The sequence below is a fragment of the Lissotriton vulgaris genome, chromosome 5, assembly GCF_964263255.1.
Source record: "Lissotriton vulgaris chromosome 5, aLisVul1.2, whole genome shotgun sequence".
Lineage (NCBI taxonomy): Eukaryota > Metazoa > Chordata > Amphibia > Caudata > Salamandridae > Lissotriton > Lissotriton vulgaris.
The window spans coordinates 50754592-50760591 of NC_141693.1; positions in this window are offsets into that span (position 1 = coordinate 50754592).

The following is a 6000-nucleotide window of genomic DNA, read 5'->3' on the forward strand; positions in this document are numbered from 1 at the left end:
CTCATTGGGGCTTCCGTTGCCTGTGCAAAGGAGGCATGGTCCAGTAGCGTGTCATCACCGAACAGGTCTCCTACTCTATCCACTCCCGCCTCCGCCCAGGGCCGTATCCTGTGTTGTGTTAGGCGTCCTTGCGGTGTTGGGATCCCTAACAGGGGAATGTTATCTGCATAGGGTGCGGTTCCTGCTGTGTATGTCAGTGCCTTCCTCCAGCATATTAGGGCCGTATTTAGCAGGGGGTGACAATCTCGAGGGATCCTGGCTCTGGGTAACAGAAGGGAATGCAATTCACCTTGTGCTAGTTGGTTCGGGGTTAAATTGATCTCATGTAGGTTCTTACCCGCCACCCATCGTGATAGCCATTGCAGTTGGCTTGCGTATTAATAACTTCGTAGGTCTGGTACACCTAGGCTGCCCTGTCTAGTGCTCAGCTGCAGTTTCTTGAGGCTTATTCGCCGTCTCCCCGAGCCCCATATGAGAGTGGCTAGGATCGTGTTCAGTGTGGTGAATATGTGCTGTGGGAGCAGGGCCGGTAGGTTTACAAAGTAATACAGTATGCGGGGGAGCAAAACCATTTTGGAGACTGCTATCCGACCCATGACAGACAACGGCAGGGATGTCCAGAAGTTTACACTACCTCGGAGGCCAGTAATTGCCCTCCTCAGGTTACCCTAAATCTGATCTTCCTGTCGTCTATATACATTAATGCCAAGGTATTTAAATGTAGACGGCTCTATGCGAATCCGAAAGTCGCCAAATTGTATTTGAGGGGGCCATTGCCCTTCGCGGAAATAATAACCTAGGGATTTTGTCGGGTTAATGGCCAGGCCCGATATGGTTTCAAAGTGGGCAAATATATTTGCCAGAGATGAGTGGTTCCCGTTTAGATCCCGTAGGTACACTAAAATATCATCGGCGTATATTGATATCAAGTTATGTGTTCCTCCTATGGAAATACCCACCTCGCCCGCTCTGGTTCGGAGCGCTACCGCTAGGGGTTCGAGTGTCAGTACAAACAGTAGAGGCAACCTTGCCGTGTTCCTCTGTATATGTCATAACTGTCGGATATATACCTGCCTGTGCGTGCTCTAGCTGTCGGATTTGTGTATAATAGACGGATCCATTTGATTAGGGAGTCCGGGAAGCCAAAACGTCGTATGACCTCGAACATAAAATCCCACGTCAGGGAGTCGAACGCCTGTCGGAGATCCAGGGCAATGCAACCGGCCCGGGGAAGGTCCGCTGGTGTTATGTTATGTTATGTTATATTAATTTATTATGCGCACAGCGACTCCAGCCAAGGAGCTTCCCGGCGCAGAGACAAGGAGAAACATAACACAACAGGAAAAGATAAGACCTAAAAGGGATAGCTAAAACAAGAATGTTTTAATGGCTCTCCGAAAAGACAACAGGTCCTCAAGCAGACGGATTTCAACTGGGAGGGTGTTCCAAATTAGTGCAGCTTTCACCCTGAAAGAACGACCCCCCATCCGGCTGAGTCTGAATCTGGGGACAACAGCAAGGGCCTGGCCTTGGGATCGAAGGTTGCGGGTGGGAACATAAAAAGAGATACAGTTGGACAAAATTTCAGGGCCTATACCTCTTAGGATTTTAAAGGTCAGACAAAGGACCTTAAAAAGAATACGCTTCCTAACAGGGAGCCAATGCAGGGAGCGGAGGACATTCGCCACCGGGCAAAATCTGGGTAGGCCAACAATGGCTCTAGCCGCGGCGTTTTGAACCCGCTGCAGACGCGTTAACTCAGCCTGGTTGGCCCCAGCCAGAAGAGAGCTAGCGTAGTCCAGGCGGGAGATGATAGTTGCCTGGACTACAAGCTGTCTGGTTGGGGCGTCAAAGAATTTAAGAACTGGTCTTAAACCTCTTAACAGTCCAAAGCAACAGGCTGCGGTTTTTTTTGGTATGCCCTACAAAGGTAAGGCCAGCGTCCAACCAGACCCCTAGATTTTTCACCTCCGACACTGGGGTCGGAGTAGGGCCCAGCTCAGAAGGCCACCACTGATCGCCCCATAGCTCTACTCCCTTCCCGACAACCATTACCTCCGTTTTCGTGGCATTAAGCTGGAGACAGTTTCCTGTCAACCAGCTAGCCACCGCCTTCAGTCCAGACTGAAACCTGGGGGCATCTTGTTCCGCATCCCCGCTGAGAGTAACCGCCAGCTGTGTGTCATCGGCATATGAGACCAGAGTTAGGCCCCACTGCCTCGTGACATCAGCCAGCGGTCTCACGTAAAGATTGAACAACGTGGGACTCAGCGAGGACCCCTGCGGAACCCCCATGGCCAGAGGCTGGGACCTGGACTTGAAGGGAGGAATGGCAACGCAGAAGGAACGGTTGTCCAGAAAGGAGCGGAACCATTGCAGCGCCTGGCCACCGATGCCAATCTCCTCGAGCCGATGCAGGAGGATGCTGTGAGATACAGTGTCGAAGGCGGCGCTGAGGTCTAACAAAATCAGCGCCGCCGTCTGACCAGCATCCAGCCTCGCACGGAGATGTTCCACCATCACAAGAAGGGCGGTCTCCGTGCTGTGGCCAGCACGGAAGCCATTTTGTGTGGGATCGAGGGCGTTGGTCCGGGCTAGATGTTCTGACAGGGCCAGATTGACATGGGCCTCTGTCAGCTTTGCTGGCCAGGGTAGCAGCGAGATGGGACGAAAACTTTCCGGCTTAGACGGGTCCAAGGAGGGTTTTTTAATAATCGGGGACACCACCGCCTGCTTCCATCTAGTTGGAACTACCCCCGACTCCAGGGAGAGGTTGACAAGGGAACGTACAACAGGGCGTCCCATAAAGGTCTGATCTCGAAAGAGAGCAGGTCTCACTGGATCAGATGGAGACCCAGATTTAACTTGCAAAGCAAGTTTATCAAACCCATCCGAGGTAAGAGGGGGGAATGAGAGCGGCTGGTGTGGCTGACATGAGGGCGTGGAGCCTCCTCGTGTTCTGGGAAGTGCTCCTCTCCGGGAGGAAACCACATTGGTCTGGGTGTATCAGAGCAGGGAGACGGGACTGTAGGCGCAATGCGATAACTTTGCTAAGTATTTTATACTCTGTGGAGAGCATTGAGAGGGGCCTGTAATTACTCAAGTCAAGGGTATCCCTTCTGGGTTTTGGTATGGAGATCACTGCATCGTTGTGGCAGGCAGATGGCCCACTTCGTACGCCGTCTTGTATATTTTCTCTAATATGGGTACTAGTGTTCCAGAATAGGTCTGGTAAAATTCTACAGGCAGGCCGTCCATACCGGGGGTCTTGCCCTGGTTAAGGGAGCCAATAGCTACTTTAATTTCTTGCTGCGTAATGGGTCCGTCCATCCCCGCCTGTTCTTCTCGGGTCAAGGTTGGGATCGGGAGGTCTCTCAGAAAGTCCATCATGTCATCCCAACCGCCCTCTGGGGGAGGGGCGTATAGCTTTTCCAGGTGAACCCTAAATGCAGTGTTGATATCTGATTGAGCGATTACTTCTCTGCCCTCCCCGTCCCTAACTCTCGTGATCACTGGGGCCTCAGGGTTGTCTTGGATTAGGCGCGCTAGTAAGGCTCCAGATCTGTCTGCCTCCGCCTGTTGGCGTCTCAAATAGTCTTTGTAATCAATGACTCTCAGTGTCTCCTGCAGTTCTGCGTGTTCTATATTGCACGCCTGTAAGTCTCCCTTGCGTCCGGGGTCTATTCCTGCTGCCGCCTCTAGGTCTCTCAGGCGGTCTTCGATCTCACAGAGTTTCCTGTGAATTTCCTGTCTGGCCCCCACCATCCGCCCAATAGCGGTTCCCCTTATCACAACTTTCATGGCGTCCCATACCAGTAGGTTCGAGGACGCAGTGTCCCAGTTTTCCCTGAAATAATTATTTAAAGTGTCCGACAGGTGTTCGCGGAATGGACCATCCTCCAGCAACAATGGGTTAAGTCTCCAGGTGGGCACCGGTGGGGGCACTTTCCCCCAGTGTAGGTCGAGTGTCAGTGGTCTGTGGTCCGAGAATGTTTTGGCCAGGTAGTCTGAGGACATACATTTAGTCAGTAGGGAGTTGGTACATAAGATCCTATCTAAGCGGGTGTGTAGGGCATGCACTAGGGAGTGGTAAGAATATTCCCTGTGTGTTGGGTGTAGGGCGCGCCATACGTCTGTCAATCCCCAACCCTGGAGCCAGGTTCGAAAGTAGTCAGCCATCTTATGTATTCCTGTTGTCTGAAGGGGGGATGAGACCTGTCCAGGTCAACATCTAGGATATCCCCAACATGTTTGTTATGCTTGACACGAAGGTTGCCCCAGAAGTACCAGGTAGGTGATGCTCTTTCCCAATATCCCCTAACCGGTTCACCATCCGACAGAATATAACACTGCACCGGAGTAGTGATGCCCGTCAGGGGAACACAGGGAGACAAAACAAGGAAAGTTGGGGACAAAAGAATATGTAGATGTCTTCTTTACACCTGAAGGATTAATTCCTGGAATCACAGAACGTCTGAATATCAGCTTCCTAGGGGAATGTAAGGAACACAGGTTAGTGCAGTAATTCTAAGTGTAGTTGGGAAGTACAATAATAGAGAGAACAGATACCTACAGAATTGGGGTGCAAGTACTAATCCGTGTACTTGTATAATGTGGAGGGAATGGTATCCAGGAATCGTGACTCTGTCTCCTGTATAATACACAACAAGGTGAGGAAGCCTGTCTCAAACGTATGCAGAAATAATGAGTAAATACTTGTTCCTGCGTACCTGTGTATATAAATAATGAGCCTCAAAAAACCTGGAACTGGAATCAATACTCCTCCAGTTCCAGGTAACTTAGAATCAAAACCGGGACTAGCATCAATACTCAACTAGTCCCGACTATACCAATAACAAAGTAAAGACACGCAGTCTAAATGTCCCCACTATCTGTATGGAGATCCAAAGAAAACCAAACAATGATCAACACAACTAATCCCTTGAAGTCAGGAATAACCTCGGGACTCCTAAAGAAACCGGAACGCGTGTAACAACTTGACACGCTTCCGAAATAACAAAAATGTAAATGCGCGCACAATTGGACAACAGCAAGGGCCGATAGTACCTTACAAGTGCAGTACCGACGCCCGGCGAAGACCCGACGGATCCCGCAGCTCGCCACCACCGTGACCCGGATCCGCAACACAGAAACCAGCAAAGGACACCGGAACGGAACGCGAAGCGTTTACTGCAGGGAAGGGGGGTGGTTAAATGACGCGTCGGTACTCTCTGCGCATGCGTGTCTCTTTGCGCATGCGCTGTAGACTTGCCAACCACCAGGGGCTGACATTTGCCAACCAAGCGTTCGTTTACAGGCACGACAGTACACCCCCCCTACTCCACCGCCAATAGGTTTGGGTTTGTTTGGATGTCTGCGATGGAAGAGGCGTAACAACCAGGGTGCATGTATCTGACTTGCAGGTTCCCAGCTACGTTCCTCGATACCATACCCTTTCCAATGAATCAGGTATTGTAGTCTGCCTCTACTACGTCTGGAATCGATAACTTTTTCCACTTCATACTCCTCTTCTGAGTCTACTATCACCGGACTCGGACGTGGTTGGATGCGTGTATCTGGTGCAACGGGTTTGAGGAGGGATATGTGGAAGACTGGGTGTATCTTCATTGTTGGAGGCAGGTCTAGTTGTAATGCTACAGGATTTATGACCTTGGTTACATGAAAGGGTCCCACAAATTTAGGTCTGAATTTACAAGAACCTCTCAAGGCCAAATGTCTTGTGGAAAGCCACACTTTATCTCCTGCTTGGTACATAGGTCCTGGTTGTCTATGGGTATCTGCGTCTTTCTTATATGTTGCCTTAGCTCTGTCTAAATTGTCTTGTATAGCAGTATGTGTTGTCTGGATTTCCTGTACCAAAGAGGTGACGGAGGGAGTGTTACAAGCTACTGACAGAGGAATGGGCAAGACTCTGGGATGAAAACCATGGGATCCATAGAAGGGTGTAAACAAGGTGGAAAAGTGATGACTGTTATTGTA